Raw genomic sequence first — 19,426 nt, forward strand, 5'->3', positions numbered from 1 at the left:
GCTATTTAAGCCGACTGTCGACTTTAAACAACTGAATGTCGGCTCTAAAACAGTCCACAGTCAGGCTATTTTTTTCTGACCGTTTTACGAATTTTTTTATTATTAATTTCTCTTTTCGAAATTGTCTTATAATTTTAATTACAAGTTGATTAAATATCTAAATTTTTGTTGTTGTGTATTCTTGAAATTTAACATGCAAGGAGGATTTTGATTACCTTGAATTTCTAGAGCCCTTACGGTTTATCGGATTCTCCGCCTCCTTCTCCGCAAAGAATGTGTATATGAAGCAACACAGTGTAACTGAGAAAAGGGACTGAAGTTTTGTAGATAATAAATTGAAGTTTTGTGTGTATATATATACATTTATCTCCTGTATATATCGGAAGGGAAAAAGCACTCTCAACTTTTCCTGTGTACGTTGAAAGTGACTTAGAAAGAGAGAAGTGTGTTATTTTGTTTCTTACCAATTTTGCTCCTATCTAAAATATTTATAATGATTTTCTTCTTACAGACCGGGCATTTCTTCATACAGTCCGGGTAGGGATACGTTTGTCATTTAAAATAAAATACAATACGTGCACTGATAACTACCGTACCTTTTCGGATAAATAACAAAGAGAACTCAAGTGCTAGCCGCCACATCATATTAAAATTTTATGGGCATATTAATGGGCTAGCTTTTCATTTTGCTTCACTCCAAATTCTAGATGTATAGCCTATTATTGTATTATTAGATAACAAATAAAAGGGGTACTTTTAAAATTGACCTAGTTAAAAGTCCTTATTTCCACTTTGACTTTTAAAAACTTGAAAATTATCAATTTAACGTCTTGAATGGTAAAAGACAGAAGGGCTTAAATATATTGTATAATTACAAAATATTGGATAGTTTAAAAGACATTATTACCCTTTTAGTTAATAATTGAAAATCAAACAGCAGAAGGAGCGTCGAACACAGAAAAACTCTCATTTTTCTTCTGCTTGAACCTCAAAATATCAAAAAACTTCAAACGCCGAAACTAAAATTTTTTTCAGATCAATTACTTTAAATTGGTAAGTATATTTTTACACATGCTTAATTTCGATTTCAGTAAATTAGTGTACGTAAATAACACAGTAGTTAGTAGAAATTATTTTTAACAGATCTATAATTTTTTTCTTTAGAACCATAGAAAAATAAAAACTCATACGTAAAATCAATAGTTCGGTGATTAACTATGGGATGGCAACGAACACTGTTAGACAGCAGACAGTCGACCATCAAAAGACTGACTAACAGACTGTCGACTGTTAGACGACTGTCTAACAGTTGACAAGGCAGTTAGATAGTCAACCGACGACTATCAACTGTTAGACAACTGTCTAACAGTCGACAACGGATGTTAGATAGTCGGCTGTTTCTCACATTAACAGCCGACTGACAGTTGGCTATTTAAGCTGACTGTAAGCTTTAAAAAGCCGATCGTCGGCTGTAAAACAGTCCACAGTCGATTGTTTTCCCAATCGTTTTATGAATTTTTTTATTATTAATTTCTGTTTTGGCAATTGTCTTATTATTTTAATTACAAGTTGATTAAATATTTGTAATCTTGTTGTTGTATATTCCTGGAATTTAACATGTAAAGAGGATTTTGATTACCTTGAATTTCCAGAGCTCTCATGGTTTATCCGATCCTTCTCCTCCGTAAAGAGTGTGTATATGAAGCAACGCAGTGTAACTGGGAAAAGGGACTGAAGTTTTGCAGATAATATATTGAAGCTTTGTGTGTGTGTGTATATATTATCTCCTGTATATATCAAAAGGGAAGAAGCACTCTCAGCTTTTCTTGTATACATTGGAAGTGACTTAAAAAGAGAGAAGTGTGTTATTTTCTTTCTTACCAACTTTCGCCCCTGTCTAAAATATTTATAATGATTTTCTTCATACAGACCGGACATTTCTTCTTACTGTTCGGGCAGGTATACGTTTGTCACTTAAAATAAAATACAATACATGCACTGATAAAAATTGTACCTTTTATGATAAAAAATAGAGAGAACTCAAGTGCAAGCCGTCATATCATATTCAAATTTTATAGGCACATTAATGCTGCTAGCTTTTCATTTTCCTTTACTCCAAATTCTAGATTTATAGCCTATTATTGTATTATTAGATAACAGATAAAAGGGGTACTTTTAAAATTGACCTAGTCAAAGGTCCTTATTTCCACTTTGACTTTTAAAAATTTGAAAATTATCACATTAACCTCTTGAATGGTAAAAGAAAGAATGGCTTAAATATATTATATAATTACAAAATATTGGATAGTTTAAAAGACATTATTACCCTGTTAGTTAATAATTGAAAATCAAACACTTCCCCAATTATAAAACTACAGAACGAGCTTCGAACACAGAAAAACTCTCATTTTTCTTCTGCTTGAACCTCAAAATATCAAAAAAACTTCAAACGCCGAAGCCAAAATTTGTTTCAGATCAATTACTTCAAATCGGTAAATTTATTTTTACAGATGCTTAATTTAGATTTCAGTAAACTAGTTCACGCAAATAACACTGTAGTTTGTAGAATTTTTTTAACAGGTCTATAATTTTTTTTGTCTAGAACCATAGTAAAATAAAAAGTCATACGAAAAAAAATTTCGGCAATTAACAGTGGGATGTTAACGAAGACTATTAGACAGCAGACATTCGACTATCAAAAGACTATCTAACAGACTGTAGGCTATTAGACGACTGTCCAACAGTCGACAACGGCTGTTAGACAGTCAGCCGACGACTGTCGGTTGTTAGACAGTCGGCTATTTCTAACATTAACAACCGACTAACCGTTGACTATTAAAACCGACTGTCGGCTTTAAACAGCCGACTGTTAGCTGTAAAACAGTCCACAATCGGTTGTTTTTCCCCACCCTTTTACGAATTTATTTTATTATTAATTTCTATTTTTGCAATTGTCTTATAATTTTAAATATCTGAATTTTTGTTGTTGTATATTCCTGGAATTTAACATGCAAGGAGGATTTTGATTACCTTGAATTTCTAGAGCTCTCACGGTTTATCCGATTCTCCTCCTCCTCCTCCACAAAGAGTGTGTATATGAAGCAACGCGGTGTAATTCGGAAAAGGGACTAAAGTTCTGCAAATAATATATTGAAGCGTTGTGTGTGTGTGTGTGTGTATGTATGTATATATATATATATCGAAAGGGAAGAAGCACTCTCAGCTTTTCCTGTGTACATTGAAAGTGACTTAGAAAGAGCGAAGTGTGTTATTTTGTTTCTTACCAATTTTGCCTGTATCTAAAATATTTATATTGATTTTCTTCATATAGACTAGGCATTTCTTCATACAGTCCGGATAGGGACACGTTTGTCAATTAAAATAAGATACAATACATGCACTGATAACAACTGTACCTTTTCTGATAAATAACAGAGAGAACTCAAGTGCAGGCCGCCACAACATATTAAAATTTTATGGGCACATTAATGCTGGCTAGCTTTTCATTTTGCTTCACTCCAAATTCTAGATGTATAGCCTATTATTGTAATATTAGATAACAGATAAAAGGGGTACTTTTAAAATCGACCTAGTCAAAGGTCCTTATTTCCACTTTGACTTTTAAAAACTTGAAAATTATCACATTAACCTCTTGAATGGTAAAAGACAGAAGGGCTTAAATATATTATATAATTACAAAACCATGGATAGTTTAAAAAACATTATTACCCTTTTAGTTAATAATTGAAAATCAAACACTTCCCCACTTATAAAACTGAAGAACGAGCTTCGAACACAGGAAAACTCTCATTTTTCTTCTGCTTGAACCTCAAAATATCAAAAAACTTCAAACGCCGAAGCCAGAATTTTTTTCAGATCAATTACTTCAAATCGGTAAGTATATTTTTACACATGCTTAATTTCGATTTCAGTAAATTAGTGTACGCAAATAACACTGTGGTTAGTAGAATTTTTTTTAATAGATCTAGAATTTTTTTTCTCCAGAATCATAGAAAAGTAAAAAGTCATACGAAAAATAAAAAATTCGACAATTAACTGTGGTATGTTAACGAAGACTGCTAGACAGCAGACAACCGACTATTAAAAGACAATTAGCCGACGACTGTCGGCTGTTAGTTGACTGTCGACTATTAGACGACTGTCTAACAGTCAACAACGGCTGTTAGATAGTCAGCTATTTCTCACATTAACAGCCAACTAACAGTTGGCTATTTAAGCTGACTGTCGATTGTAAAACGGTCCACAGTCGGCTGTTTTTCCCGAACGTTTTACGAATTTTTTTATTATTAATTTCTGTTTTGCAAATTGTCTTATAATTTTTGTTACAAGTTGATTAAATATTTGAATTTTTAATGTTTTATATTCCTGGAATTTAACATACAAGGAGGATTTTTATTACCTTGAATTTGCAGAGCTCTCACGGTTTATCCGATCCTCCACATCTGCCAAGAGTGTGTATATGAAGCAACGCAGTGTGACTGGGAAAAGGGACTGGCGTTTTGCAGATAATATATTGAAGCGTTGTGTGTGTGTGTGTGTGTGTGTGTATATATATATATATATATATAGATATATATATCGAAAGGGAAGAAGCACTCTCAGCTTTTCCTGTATACGTTGAAAGTGACTTAGAAAGCTAGAAGTGTGTTATTTTGTTTCTTACCAATTTTGCCCCTGCCTAAAATATTTATAATGATTTTCTTCATACAGTCCGGGCAAGGATACGTTTGTCACTTAAAATAAAATACAATGCATGCACTGATAACAACTGTACATTTTCTTATAAATAACATAAAGAACGCAAGTGCAAGCTGCCACATCATATTAAAATTTTGTGGGCACATTAATGATGGCTAGCTTTACATTTTGCTTCACTCCAAATTCTAGATGTATAGCCTATTGTTGTATTATTAGATAACAGATAAAAGGGGTACTTTTAAAATTGACCTACTCAAAGGTCCTTATTTCCACTTTGACATTTAAAAACTTTAAAATTATCACATTAACCTCTTGAATGGTAAAAGACAGAAGGGCTTAAATATATTATATAATTACAAAATATTGGATAGTTTAAAAGACATTATTACTCTTTTAGTTAATAATTGAAAATAACACACTTCTCTACTTATAAAACTGTAGAACGAGCTTCGAACACATAAAAACTCTCATTTTTCTTCTACTCGAATATCAAAATATCAAAAAACTTCAAATGCCGAAGCCAGAATTTTTTTCAGATCAATTACTTCAAATCGGTAAGTATATTTTTACACAAGCTTAATTTCGAATTCAATAAATTAGTGTACGCAAATAACACAGTAGATAGTAAAAAAAAATTTAACAGATCTTTAATTTTTTTTCTCTAAACCCACAGAAAAATAAAAAGTCATACGAAAAATAAAAAAATCGACAATTAACTATGGTATGTTATAACGAAGACTGCTAGATAGCAGACAGCCGACTGTCAAAAGACTGTCGACTGTTAGACAGCCAGCCGAAGACTGTCGGCTGTTAGACAACTGTCTAACAGTCGACAACGGTTGTTAGATAGTCGACTGTTTCTCACATTAACAGCCGCCTGTTGGCTTTAAATGGTCGACTGTCGGCTGTGAAACAGTCCACAGCCGGCTATTTTTCCAGATCATTTGACGAATATTTTTATTATTAATTTCTGTTTTGGCAATTGTCTTATAATTTTAATTACAAGTTGATTAAATATCTGAATTTTTGTTGTTGTATATTCCTGGAATTTAACATGCAAGGAGGATTTAGCTTGAATTTCAAGAGCTCTCACGGTTTATCCGATCCTCCTCCTCCTTCTCAGTAAAGAGTGTGTATATGAAGCAACGCAGTGTAATTGGAAAAAGGGACTGAACTTTTGCAGATAATATATTGAAGCATTGTGTGTGTACATACATACGTACATAGTACGTACGTATGTATGTATGTATGTATGTATGTATGTATGTATGTATGTATGTATGTATCTCCTGTATATATCAAACGGGAAGAAGCACTCTCAACTTTTCCTGTGTACATTAAATGTGACTTAGAAAGAGAGAAGTGTGTTATTTTATTTCTTACCAATTTTGTCCCTGTCTAAAATATTTATAATGATTTTCTTTATACAGACTAGGCATTTCTTCATACAGTCCGGGCAGATATACGTTTGTCACTTAAAATAAAATACAATACATGCACTGATAACAACTGCACCTTTTCTGATAAATAACAGAGAGAACTCAAGTGCAAGCCACCACATCATATTAAAATTTTATAGGCACATTAATGCTGGCTAGCTTTTCATTTTGCTTCACTCCAAATTCTAGATGTATAGCCTATTATTGTATTATTAGATAACAGATAAAAGGGGTACTTTTAAAATTGGCCTAGTCAAAGGCCCTTATATCCACTTTAACTTTTAAAAGCTTTAAAATTATCACATTAACCTCTTGAATGGTAAAAGATAGAAGGGCTTAAATATATTATGTAATTACAAAATATTAGATAATTTAAAAGACATTATTACCCTTTTAGTTAATAATTGAAAATCAAACACTTCCCCACTTATAAAACTGCAGAACGAGCTTCGAACACATAAAAACTCTCATTTTTCTTCTGCTCGAATATCAAAATATCAAAAAATTTCTAACGTCGAAGCCAGAAATTTTTTCAGATCAATTACTTCAAATCGGTAAGTATATTTTTACACATGCTTAATTTCGATTTCAGTAAATTAGTGTACGCAAATAACACAGTAGTTAGTAGAATTTTTTTTTAACAGATCTATAATTTTTTTCTCTAAAACTATAGAAAAATAAAAAGTCATACGAATAATAAAAAATCTAACGATTAACTGTGGGATGTTAACAAAGACTGTTAGACAGCTGTTTCGACAGTCGGCTGTTAGACGACTGTCTAACAGTCGACTGTTTCTGACATTAACAGTCGACTGACAGTTGGCTAATTAAGCCGACTGTCGGCTGTAAAATAGTCCACAGTCGGCTGTTTTTCCCAACCATTTTACGAATTTTTTTATTATTAATTTCTGTTTTGGCAATTGTCTTATAATTTTAATTACAAGTTGATTAAATTTCGGAATTTTTGTTGTTGTATATTCCTAGAATTTAACATGTAAAGAGGATTTTGATTACCTTGAATTTCCATAGCTTTCACGGTTTATCCGATCCTCCTCCTCCTCGTCCTCCGCAAAGAGTGTGTCTATGAAACAACGTCGTATAATTGGGAAAAGGGACTGAAGTTTTGCAGATAATATATTGAAGTGTTGTGTGTGTGTGTGTGTGTATCTCTTGTATATATCGAAAAGGATGAAGCACTCTCAGCTTTTCCTGTGTACGTTGAAAATGACTTAGAGAGAGAGAAGTGTGTTATTTTGTTTCTTACCAATTTTGCCCATGTCTAAAATATTTATAATAATTTTCTTCATACAGACCGGGCATTTCTTCATACAGGCCGGGCAGGGATACGTTTGTCACTTAAAATAAAATACAATACATGCATTGATAACAACTGTACCTTTTCTGACAAAAAATAGAGAGAACTCAAGTGCAAGCCGACACATCATATTAAAATTTTATAGGCACATTAATACTGGCTAGCTTTTCATTTTGCTTCACTCCAAATTCTAGATGTATAGCCTATTATTGTATTATTAGATAACAGATAAAAAGGGTACTTTTAAAATTGACCTAGTCAAAGGTCCTTATTTCCACTTTAACTTTTAAAAACTTCAAAATTATCACATTAACCTCTTGAATGGTAAAAGACAGAAGGGCTTAAATATATTATATAATTACAAAATATTGGATAGTTTAAAAGACATTATTACCCTTTTAGTTAAAAATTGAAAATCAAACACTTTCCCACTTATAAAACTGCAGAACGAGCTTCGAACACAGAAAACCTCTTATTTTTCTTCTGCTTGAACCATAAAATATTAAAATACTTCAAACGCCGAAGCCAGAATTTTTTCCAAATCAATTACTTCAAATCGGTAAGTATATTTTTACACATGCTTAATTTCGATTTTAGTAAATTAGTGTACGCAAATAACGCAGTAGTTAGTAGAATTTTTTTAACTGATGTATAATTTTTTTCTTTAGAACCATAGAAAAATAAAAAGTCATCCGAAAAACAAAAAATTCGACGATTAACTGTGGGATGTTAACGAAGACTGTTAGACAGCAGAAAGCCGACTGTCAAAAAACTGTCTAACAGGCTATTGGCTGTTCGACAGCTGTCTAACTATCGACAACGACTGTTAGACAGTCAGCCGTCGACTGTTTGCTGTTAGACAGTCGGCTGTTTCTCACATTAACAGTTGACTGACGGTTGGTTGTTTAAGCCGACAGTCAATTTTAAATAGCCGACTATCGGCTGTAAAATAGTCCAAAGTCGGTTGTTTTTCTTCACCGTTTTATGAATTTTTTTATTATTAATTTATGTTTTGGCAATTGTCTTTTAATTTTAATTACAAGTTGATTAAATATCTGAATTTTTGTTGTTGTATATTCCTGGAATTTAACATGTAAGGAGGATTTTGATTACCTTGAATTTTTAGAGCTCTCACGGTTTATCCGATCCTCCTCCTCCTCCTCCGCAAAGAGTATATATATGAAGCAACGCAGTGTAACTGGGAAAGGGGACTGAAGTTTTGCAGATAATATATTGAAGCATTGTGTGTATGTGTGTGTGTGTGTATATATCTCCTGTATATATCGAAAGGGATGAGGCACTCTCAACTTTTCCTGTGTACGTTGAAAGTGACTTAGAAAGAGAGAAGTGTGTTATTTTGTTTATTACCAATTTTGCCTCGGTCTAAAATTTTTATAATTTTTTTCTTCATAAAGACCGGGCATTTCTTCATACAGTCCGGGTAGGGATACGTTTGTCACTTAAAATAAAATACAATACATGCACTGATAACAACTGTACCGTTTCTAATAAATAACAGAGAGAACTCAAGTGCAAGCCGCTACATTATATTAAAATTTTATAGGCACATTAATACGGGCTACCTTTTCATTTTGCTTCACTCCAAATTCTAGACGTATAGCCTATTATTGTACTATTAGATAACAGATAAAAGGGGTACTTTTAAAATTGGCCTAGTCAAAGGTCCTTATTTCCACTTTAACTTTTAAAAACTTGAAAATTATCACATTAACCTCTTGAATGGTAAAAGACAGAAGGACTTAAATATATTATATAATTACAAAATATTGGATAGTTTAAAAGATATTATTACCCTTTTAGTTAATAATTAAAAATCAAACAATTCCCTACTTATAAAACTGCAGAACGAGCTTCGAACACAGAAAAATTCTCATTTTTCTTTTGTTTGAACCTCAAAATATCAAAAAACTTCAAACATCGAAGCCAGAATTTTTTCAGATCAATTACTTCAAATCGGTAAATATATTTTTAGACATGCTTAATTTCAATTTCAGTAAATTAGTGTACGCAAATAACGTAGTGGTTAGTAGAATTTTTTTTAACAGATCTAGAATTTTTTTCTCCAGAATCATAGAAAAATAAAAAGTCATACGAAAAATAAAAAATTCGGTGATTAACTATGGAATGTTAACGAAGACGGTTAGATAGCAGATAGCTGACTGTCAAAAGACTGTCTAACAGACTGTCGGCTGTTAGAAGACTGTCCAACAGTCGACAACGACTGTTAGACAGTCAGCCGACGATTGTCTAACAGTCGACAACGACTGTTAGACAGTCGGTTGTTTCTCACATTAATAGTTGACTGACAGTTGGCTATTTAAGTCGACTGTCGACTGTAAAACAGTCCATAGTCGGCTATTTTTCTCGATCATTTTACGAATTTTTTTATTATTAATTTCTGTTTTGGCAATTGTCTTATAATTTTAATTACAAGTTAATTACATCTCTGAATTTTTGTTGTTGTATATTCCTGAAATTTAACATGCAATGAGGATTTTGATTACCTCAAATTTTCAGAGCTCTCACGGTTTATCCGATCCTCCTCCGCAAAGAGTGTGTATATGAAACAACGCAGTGTAACTGGGAAAAGGGACTGAAGTTTTGCATATACTATATTGAAGCTGTTATGTGTGTGTGTGTGTAAATATATATACATATATCTCCTGTATATATCAAAAGGGAAGAAGCACTCTCCGTGATATGATCCAGGAGTCGAGCCCGACAAAGGCAAGTGCGAGACGAGACCCGTTGATAGTCTATGGCGGACCAATGATGCGATCAAGGGTAAAGCAAGTGAAACAAACGATGGGATTGCTCATTCAAGAAACCATTGATGGAACCATGTTCGAGACTCAAAATGGAGCAACTTTCATGTTCGGGTTGAAGGCCAAATCAACTTGGATCAATTTGTTATCAAGCGACGAAACCAGATACTGAAAATAAGCCTGTGCGACCGCACAGCAAAAACACCATACGGTCGCATGGTGGCATACCGAAATTTAAATTGGGTTTTTGTTGAACCATGCGACCGCATGGAAATACACCATGCGGTCGCACAAGCCAAAATTTTGACGAATTTTCTATTTTTGGTATTTTTCCATATTTTGTTAGATTTTGATTCTTTTCCATACTTTGGGGATTATGATCAAATTTTGCACGATTTTTACCTAGTTTTTAGGTTTAGTATAAATAGGAGTTTCCATTCAATTGTTAAAAACCTTTTGACATTATTGATATTGAATTAAAGTGAGACGTATTGTCTTCTCTTGATCGTTCTTCATTGAACAACTTCGAACTTATCAAGTGTTAACTTGTGATGCTCAAACAACCGGATTTAATTCTTAGATTGCGTGATCAAGGGGTCTTTCAAGCGTCGTTCATGTTGGATTTTTTGGTTCGACTTTCTTTTGGGTTAATCCTAAACTCTTGGATTAATTTGACTTTCTTGGGTTCATCAATCTCATTGCGGGTTTCGTAGTCAACGTTGCTACGGGGTTTGTATCAGTTGGTATCAGAGCTTTGGCTCTAAATTTATTGAAGGTTATATCTTTTCTTTATTTGTTGAGTCGTTAATTTCGTTTTCTTAGTTTCTTCTTCTATTTTGATTATTCTTTCTTAGTTCTTCTTCGTCCTTGTTTTTCTTTTCGTCATTTTGTTTAGTTGTTGGTAGTTTAATCATCTTCTTTCATCAAGGAGTAAAAAAAAAGGGTTACTGTACATTCGAGGTACTGTTCATCTCGAAATATTGTTCACAAAAACAATATATATATATATAATTGATATCATTGTTTGATTTTGTGTTTTTTCTACCAACAACAATTCCTAAATTGTGTTTGATTTTTGGGATATTCAATTGGGTTCAAGTCTTTCATTCTTCTTTTGAGTCTATTCACATATTCATGTCAAAACATTCATCTATTCCACTTATTCAAGTCCTTTGAGTCTCATGGTCTTTGATTAATATTCGGTTTGTTTGAATTCTCGGTAAAACAATTGATTTAGTTCACTTGGTTCTTTAAAGTGCTTGGAGGGATACTTTGAGTGGTAAAAGGTCGAGTGGTGAGTTTAATAGAGGGAAAAAGCCATAGTGAGTGTTTTTCGAGTGAAATCGTTGTGAGGCATAAAAAAATTGTGTTATATGATGTCGGAAAGAGAAGGTTCTAATTCAAGCCGAAACGGTAATGACAACAATGCATCGGAGGACATGATAAGGAGGTTTGAAAGGGTACTTGGTAATGCTAGGGAGAAGGTGGATAAGCAAGGGGAATGGATGGCACAAATGGGTATTACAATTGCTAATCTTAGCTGGGGATAAGTGGAGATATCTAATGTTAGGGGGCCGGGAAGGCGTGAATCTAGGAGAGGAAGGCGGGATGAGTATCGTAGTGATGAGGATGATTTTGATGAAAATGACATTGATATGGGTCGAGCGAGGCATAGGGATGATAAGATGGAAAGACGGGGTAGGAATAACTTGGGAGATGAAGTAGATGGAAATTTGGGGAGTATTAAAATGACTATTCCATAATTTAAGGGGAGAAGCGATCCGGAAGCATATTTAGAGTGGGAAAGGAAGGTTGAGATGATTTTTGAGTGCTATAATTATTCGGAGGAGAAAAAGGTAAAATTGGCGGTGCTTGAATTCATGGATTACGCGATATCTTGGTGGGATCAAGTACTTACATCACGGCGTAGGGGTCGGGAAAGGCCAATTAGCACTTGGGATGAGTTGAAGATGTTGATGAGGAGGAGGTTTGTTCCGAATCACTATTATAAGGAAATCCATCAAAAATTGCAAGGTTTGTATCAAGGGTCAAAAAGCGTAGAGGATTATCACAAGGAGATGGAAATTCTTATGATTCGGGCTAATGTGGAGGAAGATCGCGAAGCTACCATGGCACGGTTCTCGAATGGGTTAAATCGGGATATTGCAAATGTTGTAGAGTTGCAACATTATGTGGAAATCGAGGACATGTTACATGTGGCAATGAAGGTCGAGAGGCAATTGAAGAGAAAGGGGACGTCTAGGCAACCGTTAGATACTTCGACTCCTAATCCAACATGAAAATCGAAATGGGATGACAATAACAAAAATGGGGCTGCACCTAGAGGTAAAAATGATTGATAAAAGAACAAGGATGAAAATGCTAGCAAACCAATATCAAAATCGGAGGCACAACCGTCACGCAATCAGGACATCAAATGTTTTAGGTGTTTGGGAACAGGGCATATTGCTTCTCAATGCCCAAACAAATAGGCGATCGTGTTGCGGGATAATGGAGAGAGTGTAAGCGATAGTGATGGGGAGTTTGATGACATGTCGGCATTGGAGGATGTTAGTGAAGAAGAAAAAGTTGAAGGGCCGATTGGGGATCTACTAGTCACAAGGCGAGCTCTCACCACTAATGTCAAAGCGGATGACTTGGAGTTACAACGGGAGAACATTTTCCACACTCGATGCCATGTCAACAATACGGTATGTAGTGTTATAATTGATGGTGGTAGTTGCACTAATGTAGCTAGCGTATCTCTTGTAGAAAAATTGGGTTTAACATTGTTGAGACACCCGAGACCTTATAAATTGCAATGGTTGAATGAGAGTGGCGATGTGAGGGTGAATCGAAGGGTGTTACTTAATTTGTCAATTAGGAGTTATAAGGGCGAGTTAGTGTGTGATGTGGTGCCAATGCAAGCGGGACTTGTTTTATTGGGGCGACCATGACAATACGATAGGAAGGCTATGCATGATGGGTACAAAAATCGATATAGTTTTATTAAGGATGAAAAGACCATTACTCTTGTGCCATTAACACCGGCGCAAGTCTATGAGAACTAATTAAATTTGAGAAGTGAAGAAGAGAGGAGAGTAAAGGAGTTAGAAAAAATGAGAGCAAATAGTGAGTTGGAGAAAAAGAAAGAAAATGTTGAGATAGCCATTAGAGAGAAAAAGAGAGAGCAATCACAAGAGAGAAAAGAAAGAGGGTGCCCCGAGGGAAGAGAGAAAACACGAGTGAATTTCTTTGCAAAAGAGAGTGATTTGAGGAGGGTGGTAGTTGAGAGAAAAGAGATGATCTTGTTCATTTATAAGGAATCACTCCTCAATTTTGAGGAAACTAACCCACCCCCCCTAGTCTAGCTAAGTCTTTGTTTCAGGAATTCGATGATGTATTTTCGGAGGATGCACCAAGTGGATTGCCACCTATTCGAAGCATTGAACATCAAATTGACTTCATACCTAGAGCTGTCATTCCAAATCGATTAGCTTATCGAAGTAATCTCGAGGAGACTAAGGAGCTTCAAAGGCAAGTGGAGGAGTTAATGAGCAAAGGATACGTGAGGGAAAGCATGAGTCCTTGTGCGGTACCGATTTTGCTTGTACCAAAAAAGGATGGAACATGGCGAATGTGCGTGGATTGTAGGGCTATCAACAACATAACGGTAAAGTATCGTCACCCTATACCTAGGTTATATGACAAGCTTGATAAATTACATGGTGCTTGCATATTTTCTAAAATTGATTTAAAAAGCGGTTATCATCAAATTCGTATGCAGGAGGGTGATGAATGGAAAATGGCTTTTAAAACTAAATATGGTTTATATGAATGGTTGGTTATGCCGTTTGGACTCACAAATGCACCTAGCACTTTTATGCGTTTGATGAATCATGTTTTATGTGCTTTTATAGGAAAAGTTGTTATGGTTTATTTTGACAACATCTTAATCTATAGCAAAGTCCTCGGAGAACATTTGGAACATTTAAAGTGTGTGTTAATTATTTTAAGGAAAGAACAACTCTATGCTAATCTTAATAAATGCACATTTTTGTATGGATAGAGTTATATTTCTTGGATTTGTGGTTAGTGTTAATGGGGTAGAAGTAGCCGATGAAAAGATAAAAGCTATTAGAGATTGGCCGACACCTAAAAGCATAACGGAAGTTAGGAGTTTTCATGGTTTGGTTAGTTTTTATAGGTGATTTGTGAAAGATTTTAGCACTATCACCGCACTACTCACGGAAGTAGTTAAAAAGAGTGCAGGTTTTCATTGGAGTGATGGACAGGAACTTGCATTTAATACTATTAAAGGTAGATTGTGTGAAGCGCCTATTTTGGTATTACCTAACTGTGATAAAACATTCAAGATTGAGTGTAATGTATCAGGAATAGGGATTGGAGCAGTTTTAATGCAGGATCAGAGGCCTATTGCATACTTTAGCGAGAAATTGAGTGGAGCTGCTTTAAATTATCCAACATATGACAAAGAACTTTATGCACTTGTTCGAGCTTTGGAGACTTGGGAACATTATCTATGGCCGAAGGAGTTCGTAATACACACCGATCATGAGTCATTAAAGCACTTACGGGGACAAGGTAAATTGAACAAGAGGCATGCAAGGTGGATGGAATTCATTGAGACCTTTCTATACGTCATTCGGTATAAGCAAGGTAAGGAAAATGTGGTGGCGGATGCTTTGTCGCGAATGTACGTATTGCTAACTACTCTTGATTCTAAGGTACTTGGGTTTGAACATATTAAGGAATTGTATGAAAAAGATGTTGAATTTTTGAATATTTATTTGTCATGCATAAAAGGGGCGGTTGATAGGTTCTTTAGGCATGAGGGGTATTTATTTCGGAAAAATAGGTTATGTGTTCCTAATTGTTCTATTCGGGAATTGTTAATAAGGGAGGCACATAGTGGTGGATTGATGGGACACTTTGGGGTTCAAAAGACTTTAGATGTACTGAAGGAGCATTTTTATTGGCCCAAGATGAAAAGTGATGTTGAGTGAATTTGTAGTCGATGCATAGGTTGTAAAAAGGCTAAATCTAAGGTTTTACCACAAGGTTTGTACACACCTTTACCTACACCTAGTGAGCCTAGGGTTGATATCTCGATGGACCTTGTTTTGGGTTTACCTAGGACTAAGAGAGGTCGGGATTCTATTTTTGTGGTTGTAGATAGGTTCAGCAAAATGGCACATTTTATACCATGTCACAAAACTGACGATGCCACGAACATTGCTGACTTATTCTTTAGAGAGATTGTGCGTTTACATGGGATTCCTAGAAGCATAGTGTCGGATCGGGATGTCAAATTTTGAGTCACTTTTGGAGAGTTTTGTGGAGTAAGTTAGGCACTAAGTTACTACTTTCCACAACTTGTCACCCACAAACGGATGGGCAAACCGAGGTAGTGAATAGGACTATGACACAATTGTTACGCACAGTAATCAATAAAAAATTGAAGAGCTGGGAGGATTGTCTACCATTTGTTGAATTTGCATACAATCGAGCTATTCACTCTACTACGTCATATTCTCAATTTGAAATTATATATAATTTTAATCCACTAACTCCTTTGGATTTAATTCCTTTACCTGTGAATGAACGTGGTAGTTTATAGGACAAAAAGAAGGCGGAATTGATTAAGTCACTTCATGAAAAGGTAAAAGTACAAATTGAAAACAAAAGTATCTTTAAACATATAATTGATCACGCAATCCAAGAATTAAATCCGGTTGTTTGAGCGCAAAAGTATAAATTCGAAGTTGTTCAAATCAGTAAGTATATTTTTACACATGCTTAATTTCGATTTCAGTAAATTAGTGTACGCAAATAACACAGTAGTTAGTAGAATTTTTTTTTAACAAATCTATAATTTTTTTTTCTAGAACCATAAAAAAATAAAAAGTCATACGAAAAATAAAAAATTCGATGATTAACTGTGGGTTGTTAACGAAGATTGTTAGACAGCAAACAGCCGACTATCAAAAGACTGTTTAACAGACTGTCAGCTGTTAGAATATTGTCTAACAGTCAACAATGGTTCTTTCTCACATTAACAGCTAACTGAAAATTGGGTATTTAAGCTGACTGTCAACTTTAAATAGCCGACTGTCAGCTGTAAAACAGTCTACAATCGGCTTTTTTTCCAAACGTTTTACTAATTTTTTTTATTATTAATTTCTGTTTTGGCAATTGTCTTATAATTTTAATTACAAGTTGATTAAATATCTGAATTTTTGTTGTTATATATTCCTGGAATTTAACATGCAAGGAGGATTTTGATTACCTTGAATTTCCAGAGCTCTCACGGTTTATCCAATCCTCCTCCTCCTTCGCAAAGAGTGTGTATATGAAGCAACGCAATGTAACTGGAAAAGGGACTGAAGTTTTGGAGATAATATATTGAAGAATTGTGTTTGTGTGTGTGTGTGTGTGTGTACATATATCTCCTGTATATATCGAAAGGGAAGAAGCACTTTCAACTTTTCCTTTGTACGTTAAAAGTGACTTAGAAAGAGAGAAGTGTGTTATTTTGTTTCTTACCGATTTTGCCCGTGTCTAAAATATTAGTAATGATTTTCTTCATACAGACCAGGAATTTCTTCATACAGTCCGGCCAGGGATACGTTTGTCACTTTAAATAAAATACAATACATGCACTGATAACAACTGTACCTTTTCTGATAAATAACAGAGAGAACTCAAGTGCAAGCCGCCACATCATATTAAAATTTTATAGGCACATTAATGATGGCTAGCTTTTCATTTTACTTTACTCCAAGTTCTAAATGTATAGCCTATTATTGTATTATTAGATAACAGATAAAAATGGTACTTTTAAAATTGACCTAGTCAAAGGTCCTTATTTCCACTTTGACTTTTAAAAATTTGAAAATTATCACATTAACCTCTTGAATGGTAAACGACAGAAGGGCTCAAATATATTATATAATTACAAAATATTGGATAGTTTAAAAGATATTTTTACCCATTTTAATTAATAATTAAAAACCAAACACTTCCCCACTTATAAAACTGCAGAACGAGCTTCGAACACATAAAAACTCTCATTTTTCTTTTGCTCGAACCTCAAAATATAAAAAAAAACATCGAATGCCGAAGCCTGAATTTTTTTCAGATCAATTACTTCAAATTGGTAAGTATATTTTTACACATGCTTAATTTCGATTTCAGTAAATTAGTGTACCCAAATAACACAGTAGTTAGTACAATTTTTTTTAACAGATCTATAATTTTTTTCTCTAGAACCATAGAAAAATGGAAAGTCATACAAAAAATAAAAAATTCGTTGATTAACTGTGGATTGTTAACGAAGACTGTTAGACAGCAGACAGCCGATTGTCAAAAGCCTGTCGGCTGTTTCTCACATTAACAGTCGACTAACAGTTGGTGATTTAAGCTGACTGTCGACTTCAAACAGCTAATTGTCGGCTGTAAAACAGCCCACAATCGGCTTTTTCCCGATAGTTTTACGAATTTTTTTATTATTAGTTTCTGTTTTGGAAATTGTCTTATAATTCTAATAACAAGTTGATTAAATCTCTAAATTTTTGTTGTTGTATATTCCTGTAATTTAACATGAGAGGAGGATTTTGATTACCTTGAATTTCCAGAGCTTTCACGGTTTATCCGATCCTCTTCCTCCGCAAAGAGTGTGTATATCAAGCCACACAGTGTAACTGGGAAAATGGACTGAAGTTTTGCAGATAATATATTGAAACGTTGTGCGTGTATATATATATATCTCCCATACATATTGAAAGGGAAGAAACACTCTCAGCTTTTTCTTTGTACGTTGAAAGTGACTTAGAAAGAGAGAAGTGTGTTATTTTGTTTCTTACCAATTTTGCCTCCATCTAAAATATTTATTATGATTTTCTTCATGCAGACCGGGCGTTTCTTCATACAGTCCGGGCATGGATACATTTGTCACTTAAAATAAAATACAATACATACACTGATAACAATTGTACCTTTTCTGATAAATGACAAAGAGAACTCAAGTGCAAGCCGCCACATCATATTAAAATTTTATAGGCACATTAATGCTGGCTGGCTTTTCATTTTGCTTCACTCCAAATTCTAGATGTATAGCCTATTATTGTATTATTAGATAACAGATAAAAGGGGTACTTTTAAAATGACCTAGTCAAAGGTCCTTATTTCCACTTTGACTTTTAAAAATTTGAAAATTATCACATTAACCTCTTGAATGGTAAAAGACAAAAGGGCTTAAATATATTATAGAATTACAAAATATTAGATAGTTTAAAAAACATTATTACCCTTTTAGTTAATAATTGAAAATCAAACACTTCCCTACTTATAAAATTGCAGAACGAGCTTTGAACACAGAAAAACTCTCATTTTTCTTCTGCTTGAACTTCAAAATATCAAAAAACTTCAAACATCGAAACTAGAATTTTTTTTAGATCAATTATTTCAAATCAGTAAGTATATTTTTACACATGCTTAATTTCGATTTCAGTAAATTAGTGTACGCAAATAATACAGTAGTTAGCAGAATTTTTTTTAACAGATCTATAATTTTTTTCTTTAAAACCATAGAAAAATAAAAAGTCATACGAAAAATAAAAAATTTGACGATTAACTGTGGAATGTTAACGAAAACTGTTAGACAGCAGACAACCGACTGTCAAAAGACTATCTAACAGACTGCCCGCTGTTGGACAACTTTCTAAAAGTCGACAACGGCTGTTAGACAATCAGTTATTTCGCACATTAACAGTCGACTGACAGTTGGCTATTTAACAGTTTTACGAATTTTTTTTATTATTAATTTCTGTTTTGGCATTTGTCTTATAATTTTAATCACAAGTTGTTGAAATATCTGAACTTTTGTTGTTGCATATTTCTGGAATTTAACATGCGAGGATTTTGATTACCTTGAATTTCCAATGCTCTCACGGTTATCTGATCCTCCTCCTCCGCAAACAGTGTATATGGTGTAACTGGAAAAAGGGGCTGAAGTTTTGCAGATATTATATTGAAGCGTTGTGTGTGTGTGTGTGTATATCTCCTGTATATATCGAAAGGGAAGAAACACTCTCAACTTTTCCTGTGTACGTTGAAAGTGACATAGAAAGATAGAAGTGTGTTAT

The sequence above is a fragment of the Olea europaea genome, chromosome 7, assembly GCF_002742605.1.
Source record: "Olea europaea var. sylvestris chromosome 7, O_europaea_v1, whole genome shotgun sequence".
NCBI classification, from domain to species: Eukaryota; Viridiplantae; Streptophyta; class Magnoliopsida; order Lamiales; family Oleaceae; genus Olea; species Olea europaea.